This window comes from Prenolepis imparis, unplaced genomic scaffold (genome assembly GCF_030444845.1).
Source record: "Prenolepis imparis isolate NDT839.2.m4 unplaced genomic scaffold, iyPreImpa1.0 SCAF_4, whole genome shotgun sequence".
NCBI classification, from domain to species: domain Eukaryota; kingdom Metazoa; phylum Arthropoda; class Insecta; order Hymenoptera; family Formicidae; genus Prenolepis; species Prenolepis imparis.
This window is the reverse complement of record NW_028141162.1, coordinates 16767913-16782736: the sequence shown is the minus strand read 5'-3', so window position 1 is coordinate 16782736 and position 14824 is coordinate 16767913. Positions and strand designations below refer to the sequence as shown.

The window sequence follows — 14824 nt, the reverse complement described above, 5'->3', positions numbered from 1 at the left end:
CGACGAGTAACCTTGAACCTTCTTCGGCGAATGGGATACTCGAGTCTAGTCGGTGAAAGATGGATGAGTAGCCAGAATGCGCGAGCAACATCCGCTTGCAACTCTTCGGTTGCGTTTCGCGACGGAGGTTCGGCGAATCGATAACCGGGCGATTGATGTCGTTGCCCTGCCATCACGCGATGTTTACTTTGCAGAAGAACGAAGTTGAAATCGCGCTGTCTGTTCTCGCTCGAATGCAGTCGCGAATGTGACTGACTGAAAAAATATATCGGTTGAATAACTCTTCGCTAAATAAGAGAGGAAGATTTTTCTTACCTCTGTCAATAATTTTTCCACCTTTCCATCAATGCATGGGTACCCGGGTACCAACTGCACATTGCGATAATTTTTTTTTATAGCACTTGCTGGACATCGAATATTTTTTTCTCGTTAGATTTCAGGAGGTTTCAAAATAGGTCCTTTATATTTTTTCTTGGACGGAGAAACATTTTTTAAATATTTTTAACATTAAGTTGCTCTGGGTATTCAGCTCATTGAAGGATTAAAATTATATTGTTCAGCGAAATTTAATTTTTTCGCTGGACTTAAATTAATTGTGCATAGGGCACGAATTTTACTGCTTGGTATACTGCCAAGTCTTGTATGGAATAATCTCATACTTGAGATTTTTATTCTATACATCCCCTCTAACCCCCCTAAACCCCCTTAAAGAATTAAATGCGAGAGAAAAATATAGATCCGAAAATCGCTGAATCGGGAATCGAACCCGATATATGTATATTGTTCAGGATTGTTTATAATTTACTCTGAAAATCATGATAATCGTGGAACAATATGGTATGGAAAGAATTTTAAAAATATGTTTGATTAATTTTACCATACTTTTAGTAAATTTTACTATATTTTTATAGTAAAATTAATCAAACATATTTTATATATTATTGTGATAGATATTATTTTTCTTTGTGATAAATATTAATCACAGAAATTCTCATAAAATTCTTTCCATACCATATTGTCCCACGATTACCATGACTTTCAAGGGTAAATTCTAAAAGAAAATTCTCTCTGTGTATATTTTGAAATAATAGAAGATTGGAGGATTTGCGAATTCTATTTGCCCGATATTTCCACAAGTTTTTCAGCCGATACTCCGTCATTGCGATCACGTGATCGTCGCGAACACTCATTCCGGAGATGAGTAATGATTTTTTATCGGTGGATGAGATATGAAATTCTGACGAATAAAACTCACGTGTTTTACGAGTTTCGCAAGTACACAAATACGTAACTATATATAACAAATATGTAACTATATATGTGGGGGGAAGAGGGCTTTCGCCCAATACTGTTGCTTTCTTCCTGTCGCTTTTATTCCGAGAGGCGAGGAAGGAAAAAGAGAGGAAAAAGGGAGGGAAAAAGAGAGCTTTTGCACTTGCACTTGGTGGTGATGCATCGGAGGTCGGTCAAGGCGCCTCTGTGCAGATCGATAGCCTGGCAACGCGGAACGGATAACGTTGCACTGTGGTCGCTGACCCCTACGTGGCTACAGAACATTCGAGAGAACGTTGAAACAGAACGCTGAAACATCTTGCGAAATATTATTAGCCAGACACGAGTCGCCATTAGTTTTATCTTGCACTTCTTGGAGCATTTCTTCATCAAACGATGAAATTAATCTGCAAAAATTTTCAGTTAGCACGTAAAACGTAGTTTTCCTTTCAATATAAAATAGAGAGATAAAGAGCAAACGACTGAGCTCGTTAATTAAAGAAATCGGTGAATAAAACGTAATTAGATATGAAAAGGGCTGATAAGAGTCAGGCGAAATTGTTTTTTAATCTTCTTTAATTATTTTCCTACTTAATATTTAATTAATTTTCGAAATAATTAAAGAGGAATTTAAAAATAATGTTTGATTTATATATCAGAGCCTTTTTCAATTTATTATAATATTTTAGAAAAAAAAACACAGGTATTATCTACACAGGTATTATCTTGTTTCGAAGGGAAACATTTATTGTACAAAACAATTGAATGAAATTAAAATGTATATCACTAGATCAGATTACGTCGGACGGAAGGATAAATCTTGTAAAATACGGAATGGCGGAAGTAATATTTTTCGTTATCTTCCCTGCGGTTATATCTTCTGCGGATTATTTGCAATAATTATGGCGTCACGGTTCTGATCATCCGCGGGACGCGGAATTCGCGCCGGGAATGATTCGCGTTTCGCGCCGAGGTGCTATCCAATTTGCACAGAGTCACATTCCGTCCCCAGGACCAGAGCGTTTCGTGTCACATACACGAAATTGCTATGCCCCGCTGAATTGCTTAATGGCTTTTCTCAGAAGGCGCGCGCCGTAATTGTTCTTCCATCTTACACTCGTCGCAGATTCACCCGAGACAGATCGCGAGCGGATTTTCCGCGTGAATATTAGGCGTGACAAAATTATTTTTAAAGTGCTCTTTAATTATCTTGAAAATTAATTAAATGGAAAATTTATTACATATTAAATAGCAAAAGGAAGAATTTGAAAACAATTTTGTCGCGCCTAATTTAGAGATAATTGATTGATTTTTTTTTTAAATATAAAAATACTGAATTTTAATTCCTCTTATGTTTTAAGTCAACAGTAATTTTGACCACAAACTTAAAGATATTTATGCGAAAGATTCAATGATTTGTTGTGCGAATTATTATTACTAGGGTAAAAATTATTTTTGCTGAAGTGAATATTTTTCAAATACATTTATTTCTCAACTTTGTAAAAGCTTTTATACTTAAAAATTTTTGTTTTAATCCTAATAGTATAACGTGGAATTAATTGTAGTCGAATTTTCGAAAATATGTCGTAAGATAATCTTTAAAAATTATTCGCGTGTTTTGAATATTTATATATACGTCATCTATAGTTTCTCTGAGGAAAGATCAGCCTTCGGATTGCATTTTCTTGCATATATACCGACAACAGGAAGTTTCTTGCTTCGATACTGGTAAAGCAGGCTGCAACTTTAACACATTATATACCTCTCTTCTGATGGTTCTATAGTTCAAACACATGTGGAGCTGATATCTCAGAAAGCAAACTTTATAAGGCCCTGCGCACAATAGAGAAAATATTAGGAATAAATATTAAATATTAGGAATAAGAATTATTTTAAAATAATAAAATCGAAAAAACTTTGATATAAAAATACAAATTCGGATATAAAGGACTCTTACTAATTTATTAGCTCTTACCAGTCCTTTATATTTGAATTTATATTTTTATATCAGAGTTTTTTCGATTTTATTATTTTAAAATAATTCCTATTCCTAATTTTTAATATTTATTCCTAATATTTTCTCTATTGTGCGCAGGGCCTAAGTCTTGGATGAGAGGATGACTAATTAATTCGGAAACGTTTAATAGGACGAAATCGAAATTTGATTTTTGAGTTTAGTTTTGTATTATTGATCATACTCATTGTCTTCGTACATTTAAGTTTTCTTTTATGCACTGTTGGCAATAGTAATATTTTTAATTGTTATAGATATATAATTTGTGAGAGATCTTTAATTACATTTATAAAATAAATTTTTAAATATATACATATATATAAATTTTTAATATATAATACATACATAAAAGCAAGTGAAATTGGAGTATTTTGAGACAACTATAAAATACATTTTTATCGTTATAGTAATTCAAATATATATTTGTAACAAAGAAATATAGAATTTGCTTAATTGTAAGAATTCGCAGTACAATTACAGCACAATTATTTTATTTGATTGTTAGGTCTTGCAATTTCACCGAAACTATTTTTTCGTTTGTAATTATCGAGTTCGTAATATGCAATATGATAAACTATTATACATGTCATTACGGGAACTGGTAACGCTTTCAAGAGGGCAAATCATTCATTATATCATTTGATCGTTCGTATAATGAGAACAAATTGAGAGCAAACAGCCATGTCTGCAGCAAAATAGACAAATGGTTAAGAGCTTCCGGTGGCTATTAACATGCGGGCTTCGTAGTATCCGCACTTGCACCGGGACTTTGTGGGATCCTTAATCGCGACCGAGGTCAATAGGAGCCTTTGTTCCATAACATTGCTTTATCCGGTACTTATTAGTTCTCCGATTTTGTTGACCAAAAGAAATTATAAGGAATACGTCACGTTTTTAAATGTCCGATTAAAAATACAGAGACTATTTATTGCTAGAAGAACATTTTTAATCGAATTTTATTTATAGCACAATATATCTCTCAGTAATATATTTCACAATAATTCATACTATTTCTACTACTATAATAATTATTACTATAATAATTAATAGATATTTTTTTACAACAAATATTTAATTATTTAACATTTGTAATTTTCCGTCTTTTTTTCTTATAATTAATCATTAAACGATAATGTCTTATCAAGATGCCAATAATGTTATGGGGTGAAAGATTAAGCGCGCACGAAAGATCATCCACTTAAGAGATAATAAAGGCTCATCATTGGATTATCAATGGCCGCAATTATTATTTTTGAGAAGTAGTCTAATTATCGCGTGGAAGAAAATTAGGTGACTTTTTGATTTGCTGTTGCTCAAGTTTTATCGTGCGATGTAGAATATGCTTTCTTATCAAGATTGAGTCAAGAATGACTTTCTACGGCGGAAGTGACATCCATTAAGGTTATCTAATTAGTGACGAAAGAAGATTACGGAAAAATGTTCTCCATTCTTTACGAGATTCGTTCATAATATCACGCTCGATTGTTCTTTTAGAAATTTGCCAATTATTGAAATTGATAAGATGAATTTATAAGGGACTTTTCTTCTCTCAATGAAAAAAGTATTATCATTAAATCCCTCTTTTTATTAAATCTCTCTCAGTCTATACAGAATGATTTCAATAATTATCTCCACTTATGCTTGACAAGATATTTTTTAATGTTAATTGATGATAAATTGAACAAGCTTTCAACCGTGATTTAAGTCATAAAAATTGTTTGACCACGAATGGGGAAATAAATAATTAGTTTTTACTCGTTTATATTATAAGACTTAAACAGGACGTATTTTATAAGATGCCGAGTTTTGTGTGTAAAACGTGTTCTCTCTTCTGTAAAAAGAAATTATGAACAACGATAAATGATACCATTCAATCGATTTAAGACAGTGTATGTACGTCACTTACGCTTTTTTGCGCGAAGAACCTACTTCGCGCCCTTCAGGTAGCTCGAAGAGAGCTGAAAATGTAAGAGAATCACTCAGGTAGCAGAACATTGCACGTGCCTAAGGGCAGCTGTGCAACTTGACCGACCTTCTTCTCGCTCGTCTACCCTTGTACGTAAAAAGATCATCCTCATTTCCGCGTCTCCTCTCAGGGCCTCTGTTTTCGTTGGTTTCTCTCTCGGGGTCAGATGAACCGTTATCAACGCTGCTCGTCAACTGCAAAGCAATAAGAAAAGTGTACGTCCAGAAAATGGCACGAAAAGATTCGCACATTGCGTGGTTTTTTTTTATGCACCGATACACGTGAAAACATATCGCCGATTAAAATATATTTTTCGATAATATTTTACAAATATTGCGACATAGGGAGAAAACGATAAATAAATCTTAAAATTGTCAGATTATATTATTAATCGTTTAAATATATATATATTTAAACGATTTAAAAAACATTTATATAATCACAAAAACATATATATATTTAAAATTTTTTAAAAAATTTAATACAAGAAACATATAGTATTATAGTAAAACCATTTAATTGTGCTAATGATGAAAGAAAGTTAATAATAGATGTTTTTTGCTGATTATGTTTAATAATAACATAATTTTTGAATATATTACACTTTATCAATAATATTCATAATCGAAATATCGAGATAGGGCGCCAAAATTGATTTTCTCTCTCTCTCACACATCTCGGGTGAAGGTAAGAGCGCTGAAAATACGAAAATCCTGCGGTAGATTTAGCCACGCGTCCTGCTTGCCATCTGTTGCGCTAGTCTTTAATCTTGCCAGATAAATCTCGAGCGACGCGAGATACTATCTTTGACGCTACACTTTCCGTATGAATAAATGCTTCAGTTCTTCACCGGGTGGTTCTGTGACATGTATTCCTTCGTTTAGAAATCCACTATACTTTTTACTAAAAAAAATTAATACAAGATAGACAAAGCGAAGAATTTTTATTAGACATATTATTAGCCAAACTGATTATTAGAATGAACGAGAAAAAAAGATATAACTAATTTAATTTTAAAATATTTTATTGTAAATTAAATTATATTATTATTTAATATATTGCTAACTGTATATTATGTTAGCGTTTTAGTTAAGCATCTCATATGCGATTCGAAGTAATAAAAGAGAAAAAGAGATGACACACGGAATAAGGTGGAGAAAATATTTCTCGTGTTATTAATTATATAATATTCTTATATTATAAAATTCGGGACAAATTTTTCCTAAGAGTTCACAAAATGCACAAAATTATTATTGACCAAGACTCAAGGTAATGATATAGGGGGCCACATCCGCCGTCTTTCACTGTCCCGCTCTCTCAGCACCTCGCTTAAGCTTCGTCCTGGCACGTATATCCGTCGTCCTGCCGGCTGCAGCTGCCTTGTAGTAGCAGCACGTGTTCGTCTTTTCTGGGCAGGTGGTTAGCGTCGTTAAGCAATCGCCTCCCCCTCGACGAGGACCGAGATTTGAACGGCTCGTGTAGCTCGTCGGAGAAGCGAAGGGAAGACCGCGAGGAGGAAGAAAAAAATAAAGAAATTCGAGAGAGAAAGACAGGCTCCGCAGGCACACAAGGCTCGTATCTGTATGGTATACTTTTGCCAGAGAACGCATGAGAGAAATAAGCGCGAGAGGGATTTTTTGCATTTTTTTTTTGCGAAGATAATAATCATAAGTACTTATCATTTAAACGTGAATTATTAATTAAAATATTGAAAAAGACTGAAAATGATATAAATTTTTTTTAAAGAAAAATTGGTCACAAATTTAAATACTTTTCATTAGTTTGTCGCAAATTGTCAAAAGTGTGAAAGTACACTGAGACAATTTTTTCTTAGAATTTACCCTGAAAATCATGGTAATCGTAAGAGAATTTTTTAAATTAATTTTTAATTATTTATTACAATAAAAATAATAATATCTATCACAATAAAATATAAAACATGTTTTTTTGATTAATTTGACTAAACTGCATGGTAAAATTAATCAAACATATTTTATATTTTATTGCAACAGATATTATTATTTTTATTATGATAAATATCAATTAGAGAAATTCTCATAAAATTCTTTCCGTAGATTTTCAGGGTAAATTCTAAGAGAAAATTCTCTCAGAAGTATAATATAGGGCGGAAATATTTGAATATTTTTATCTTATATAAAAATTGCGATATGTGCTAACACTCTTAGAACACATATAAAATAATTAATTTATATGAGTTTTTAATTTATTTTATTTGAGTATTATTTTTAATTTTTATGAATTACATTTATTTCAAGACCCAACGTCAAGAATGCATATAAAATATTATTTCTTCATTTTCTTCTCCTTCATATATGAAAATTTTTCTCTTAATCATATGCCATTATCAATGAATAAAAAATCTGATAAATGAAAAAGATATTAGAGCTTTCTGGAAAATAAACATTTAACTCTATTCCTCATCCGAGGAACCTGCGTGACGTTGTTAAGCAATCGATGCGCGAAAAAGAGCATAACGAGAGGACAACGAGGTCCCAGCCGCAGATGAGGGTTGGAGGGAACGAGGGGAGAGGGCGAAATGACCGGCAGGTGATGTCGGGAGACTCTGCTGATATACGCGTGCATCGTGACCGGTTCCAAGATCGCGAATCCGCAGCGCGCGGTTTACTGCCGCTTAATAAGCCGTAATAAGAAGGACTTTAACCGAAGAGAGTATATCGCGCGTGATAAATCTCGCACTGCGTATAACGTTTGTATATGTGGAAAAAATGATCGGGCATTTGGGCAAGTGGTGACTCTTCGAAAATCATGTCAAATGATCGAACGATTTTTTCGCAAATTTTTATCGCAAAAATGACAGGCTGACATACTTATTTCTCGAGACCCGTAATTTAACACTGTACTGTTTGCACCAAAAAAAGAAAGATGTTACGATAACAGTGATGCCACGATATATTGAAAAATTTGCAAAAACATTGATTTAAAATTCCATGGATTAAAATAAAAAGATAAATTTAAAATTAATATCTTGAAAATAAAATTGAATTCGATCGAGCTTTGCGAATTAATTAATTAGCAGCGAAAGATTCTGACATGTGAAATTGCTTTGCGAGCGTTATTTCTTGCTCTTTGTCGTCTTATAAATAATCGACCGGTTTTCAATCATTTCATAGTTGGAAAATTTGTGATTTCTTGTTCAAAACGGTCCCCGTTAAAATTTTTGTGTTAAATTAACATATTATTGTTGTGTTAATTGAACTCAAATGTTAAATTATTAAAATAACTGAAAAAAGTGTAAAAATAACACAATGTGTATTTACTTATAATTTTACACATCAAATATGTTTGGTATTATTAGTGACAAGATTTATCTGTAAAAATTTACAGAAAAAAAATGTTTATTTTACTTTATAATATAAGTGGGAATGATAAAATGTAAAATTAACAATTTTTAAATTAATTTTTACATTAAAACTATGTTAATTTAATACAAAATTTATTTTAAGTTTACTTGAAGTTTGTATTTATTTTATGTTAAAATATTAACACAAAAATTTCTGTGGACCGTTTGGGACATGTGATATTTGTTCAATTTAACACAAATTTTTCAACTGTGATTTGACTCCCGTTCGAGAATTAAGTCTCAATTTTAAGGGCGAGCATACATGCGTTATCGAATGCTCCATCGAGTCTGGGACGCAAGGGCTCCTATATTCATATGGGTTGAATGAGGGCGAACCACCCCCATTCGCGAGGAAAAAGGGTGAGTTAACGCGGGATGTGAGATTTTCCACCTTTCTTCTGTTTCGCTCCCCGTCTTTCCTCTTTTCTTACTTCGCCAAATCAGATGCACAGTCTTGCCTCTCTCTTTCTCTTTTCTTTTCTTTCTTTTTCTTTCTCGCGGCGAAGCGCAACAGTTGGCCAGGAGGAAACATCTGTCGGTCGTGGCGCATGCGTATCCTTCAGGTAAAAACCTGTGTTCAGGGATTCTCAAATTTTCGGAAATTAAGATTCGCGATATTCGTAGATATTATTAAATGTTAAATAATTATGTAATTAAACATCTTATATTATATATGCAAATATGCTTTATACATATGTGATAGGAATATATAAAATATATAAAATAGAATTTTTAAATGTGCTTACAATATAAGAAAAATTAAGTTAATTAAATATTTATTTTTAAATTTATATATATACATACATATAACATATATTTGTGTGTTTTAATAGACTGACACTTTACAAAAAACTTGGGCTTTGAATTAAATTTACAAAGATTTTGTGTGGGATAAAATACATACATTACATACTTATTACATTATATTAAAAGTAGACATATATACTCTTCCTGATTAATATAATTTTTCTATTATATGTAAAAGAGAAAGTAACGATAATAAAAAAGATATACAAATTTAATTTACTTTATGAATACAAATATTATATATTTTTATATTTAAGCTATGTCTTTGCTTTAAAAAAGTATACTTGAAAATACGAATTTCAAAATTAAAAAAAAATTTTTTTAAGTAGAAAATTTTCTAAACATTTTGAGCTATATAAAATTTTTGAGCTATATAATTTTTGGATACATCTAACAATAATAAGAGAGAGAGAGAAATAGATGTTTAATATCATATTTAAACGTTCTTCTGTAAAATCATGTTTTTCGATCTTTATACAGTCTTTTTCTTGAAAACCTTTTATATTCTGGTTTCACTGTGGTCTTTTTTTAATTCCATTTAGAAATAAACAGGGTACTCTCTTAAATTGAATCAATGAAAGTGTCACTGATTAAAGCAGCGACTTTACTGAAAATTCATTGATTCAGTGAAATACTCCCTGATCTTCAGTGAAAATACTCACACTTTGCTCTTCCATGTCATTGATTATGGAAGTAAAATTTCACTGAAAAACCATTCATTAACTGTTATATGTATAATTGAAACTGCTATCAATGATAATACACTGATTCCATTTAAGAGAGTATGATTTAATCGTTTCAAGAAATTGTAATTTTATCAAAGGTTATCATACTTGGCCAAAAAGTTGATTTTATTCGTAATTCATAATTAAAATATAAAAACAGTTTATTTTACAAAAAGCATTGACCAAATGTAGTCAAACATATAGGAAAAAACGTATGTGAAAAAAATAATTCAGATATTAACCCAGTGTTGAGAAAAAGGAATATAAAAATAAAGTTTTTTATTATATGATTTCACAATATATTATCCACTGTCTCTTAATTGAAATGACGAAGAAAACACTGTATGTGAATGTTGAATCTATCGAGATCAGAAAAATCGTAAAACACATGACGCGGAAAATATTTCGGAAATTGGGCTGTCTGTTCTCATCAGTTCCGGTTCGTGTCTCTCTCTTGTGTGTGTGTGTAATGTTTTATTAGATTTTCTCTCGTAGACGCGACACATCTTTAGAAACGACCCATGTAAGATTTAGGGGATGACGTCGACATAGAGTGTGATTTTCATATGACGTGATGAAGATGAAGTCAAGACGCGTCATGTTTGTCTTCTTAGAAACGATACCCTAGATGAAGAGCGATGTATGTTCCGTTTATTCACTAGAAATCTCGAGAGATAGTTATTTACGTCAATTATAGTATTTAATAAGCGCTACAAGAAAAGGAGATAGAATAACAGAAAAATAAAAAATATAAATAGTAATTAAAATTAAAATTAAAAATAAATTAAAATTAAAAAGTATACTTGTCCGTTCAATACGCGAAGGATATAATTATGCTAATTCATATTAGACATAAATCTCGCTCGAATCCGTATCACCTCTCCGATCTGCTTGAAAATATTTCATTTTACGGTTACGCGCAAATTATCGTTAAAATTAAATCTTCGACCGTTCGCCGGGCAAACCTCGTAATTTACACGCGCAATTTGTGCATTTTGCGTATTTTTTTTTCCTGAAGCAACATCTGTGCGACAGGTATGCTGAAAAGTTTGCTCGATAAGTATCAATTGAAGGAGAGCTTGGGCCAACTTACGCGCGACGTCATTTACTTAGCTCATCTTGAGGGCCTCGCATGACTCATGTCGAAATTATATACCATCCGTTTTCTGTAAGCGAAGGGTGCCGCGAAACACACCCTTCATTATATACACGGAGATTGGCCGTGCGGTGCATATAATCGCACACGGGTCTTGTATCGATTCTAATGTAAATGCGCTGCTCTCACCTGAATTTTCTGTTAGTCATAATTGCGACACTCAACCCGATCATTTCGACAAATAACTTTCTCATTTGTTTCGCGGTTAAATAAATTAAAGTTTATTTTCTCTTATTAAACGCATTATTAAGGCAGACATATGTATGTGTAATAGGTGTTATTCAAAATTAAAATTTTGCGAGTAATTACGGAGATGGGAAAATTTTGTTGAAATTGAAGTATAAAATTTTACTTTTATTTTATTATCAATTTTTTTATTGAAATGTAATAATTTTGATTAATTCTTTTGAATGAATTAATCAAGCGAAGCAGAAATTCTCTATTTTACTTTAAGATTACAATTTTTATTTCACGTTAATATTCTCAAAAATATACATTTGTTCAGAAATGAATGAAAAAATATATAAATATAAAATATACATATGTGTATAAAAAATATATATGAAAAATATATATAAAATATATAACAATTGAAAAGATGAAGAAAGATACTAAAATCTCTTTAATAAAGCTTCATATTTTCCAAAAATCTATATTTTTGATAACATACAATCTTTTTAGAGTTTCCGAGAAATGTCGAAACTTTGTTTAAATATTAATAACTTTAAAAAAGCATCTTTTTGCCATGCTTTGGTAATTTTTTCTTTTACTGTCTGAATTCTTGCGGTCAAATGCCACAAGGTGAGACTTCTATTATGAGACGTCGATCGCGCGGTATCCGCAAAATGCGTTCGAATACTTATGCGATCAAACACAGAAACCGAGGGAATGGCATGTCTTTGACGCTGAAGGGAAACGAACAAACCGCAACATTCATATATGCGAAAAGAACCTTCCCCGAACGTAGAATTACGAGCGAACTTATATAAGTAGACAGGTGTATTTGGCTTCTCTTAAAATTCGCGGTCGATTCAATCAGCCGACAGATTTTTCCGCGACACATGGTTACGAAACCGATAATATGCAATATCAATTTTTGAATTTACATCGAAACATATACATCGTTGTTTCATACAAATAATATATTATTATATTCTGATATAAATTATTGTATTTTTTTAATAACGTCAAAAAGAGCGATATTTATTATTTTCGTTTCGAATCATATAAAATCACACTTCCGCAGTGGAAGAGACAGATGCGTCTTGAGTTTCTTCAGCTGGTCCGTCTAGTTTTGTCAGACTCGAAAAACCCATGATATGGTTTCAAGTAGAACTTCCGATTTGGAAGTTTGATCAGCGTTAAAGTAGGTTGTCCCGATATTCAAACTTTTATTCTCACGCGTAAGAGTCCTCGTTTATTTACAGATAAGATAGACTCCTGAGAACTTTATGCGTTATAGGAATTCTTTGTGGGAAATGGAACATTATTAACTTCCGTGCTCAGCGAAATTATACGAATCCATATACGGGTTTCTTTCGCTTCGTAGATATGAACAAGAAAGTGCAAATATAATGTTCAAGAAAGAAGGTACTTAGTTCTTTTTTTTTCTTCGAGGAAATACAAACATCTCTTGCTGATACTGATTATACACGCACACTGTTCTGGAATATTTAAAATAATTCTTTTACAGTGTAATTTTAATTTATATTGTTACAAGAGAAATGTACAAGAGCAAAATTGTTTTTCAGCTATTTTAAAAAAGGACCGTATACGTTTAAAACACAATGTTGCTGTCTATAATTAAGCTGCACTATAATTAAGTTTCTTATTTGAATTATTTTATAGTTAAATAATTATTTAATAAAACATTTTATAAATAATAATTATATAATATAAATAAAATAATAAAATAATTATATAAAAATTTAATTAAAATTTAATTAAAATTAATTATTATAAAATAAATTATTTCAAATAAATTAATTAATTTTACTTTGCTTCTCTTATGAGTGATTTAACTTAATTTTGTAATTTAAATAATATTTGTGAGAATATTTTTTTTCATCCTTTTTTGTACGCATAAAATGTATCTGTCACTTGTTATTCCTTCTCTTCGCAGAAGAGAGCTTCTTATTTTACATTTTCTTATTTTATTAATTGATCGTTTGATTAATTCACAATATGTCTTAAATAATTAGATAATAAATAGTTTATGTCACTTATATATATTATCTATAATTATCTAAGACAAATTATGAAGAATTGATAGCAGTCAGCGTATAATTAATTATATGTGTGTATATGTATTATATATATATATTTTTTTTTATAAAATATGTAAAATATAAAAGAATGTACACAGAGAGAATTTTATCTTACAATTTACTTTGAAAATCATGGTAATCGGTGGGACAATATAATATGGAAAGAATTTTATGAGAATTTCTCTGATTAATATTTATCACAATAAAAAATAATAATATCTATCACAATAAAATATAAAATATGTTTGATTAATTTTACTAAACTATATATAGTAAAATTCCTACGATTACCATGATTTTCAAGGTAAATTCTAAAAGAAAATTCTCTCAGTTTGTACATATTTCGCTTATTACATTCGGAATAAAGTGTCTAACTAAAAGCACAAGATTGTATGAAAAATCGAAGATCCAGGGAGGATCGAGGCGATTTTGAGAAACACTGCGTATCTGTGCCAAGCGCCACGCGACCAGGTCGTCCGGTCGGGCCGGGTAGCCGGGTGTTGTTGAAATCAACGTGGTGGGGTTCCTTCGACGAGTTCTCCGACACGAGCGGAGAGCCTTATGCCTTCAGTCGACTCTCGGCTCTCACTGCGATTCGAGCCGGCTGAGATTCCGTTAATTGAGTGTATCGAGCAGCCCGGGAATCTCTGGAAACGAGCTTCGGAAGGTGTGTCGGCGCGGTTAAGCAAGAGCTAGAACGAGACGGGACACCATAATCGCTCTTGCGGTCGGTTCTCCAATTATCTCACATGCTTAGCGATAAATCACGCGAAAGAAGATAGAAAAAAAATAAAAATTGCACCGCGCGAGGGGAGCTTATCTCGCGGAAGTGAAGGGAATCGCGAGGGTGTAGTGGGAGAGAGGAAGGTATCCTACGGCGAGTCCTCCAGTGCGATCGGGACCGAGTGCGAGTCAAGAAGAAGCCCGAGATCGTCCGGTGCACGGTTAATTAGGATACGCGGATGGCGATCGGGAAAGGAGGAGAGATATAGATAGCGCGGGACAGACTTGAGAGCCAAGAGCGGTGGCCGAGAAGCGAGAGAACTCGGACTGATTAACCCAAGGGTTAACGAAAGGTCAAGTGGATGCAGGAATCTCGGCGCGTCGAGGGAAAAAAATCGTGCATCTACGCTCGAAGAGAGTTCGCGAACTTCAACTCTCTTGAAAGGGAATAGATTTTTTTGTAATAAATATCCGCGAATGGAAAGTTTCGATTGGAAAATCAAGTACCTGTT

The 14824-nt window shown here is 32.2% G+C and overlaps 1 protein-coding gene across 1 annotated transcript in view; it reads left to right on the top strand.

Moving 5' to 3' along the window:
* The window catches only part of LOC145934694 (uncharacterized), a 156143-nt gene that overhangs the window by 59568 nt on the left and 81751 nt on the right, over window positions 1-14824 (top strand). The window lies entirely within an intron of this gene.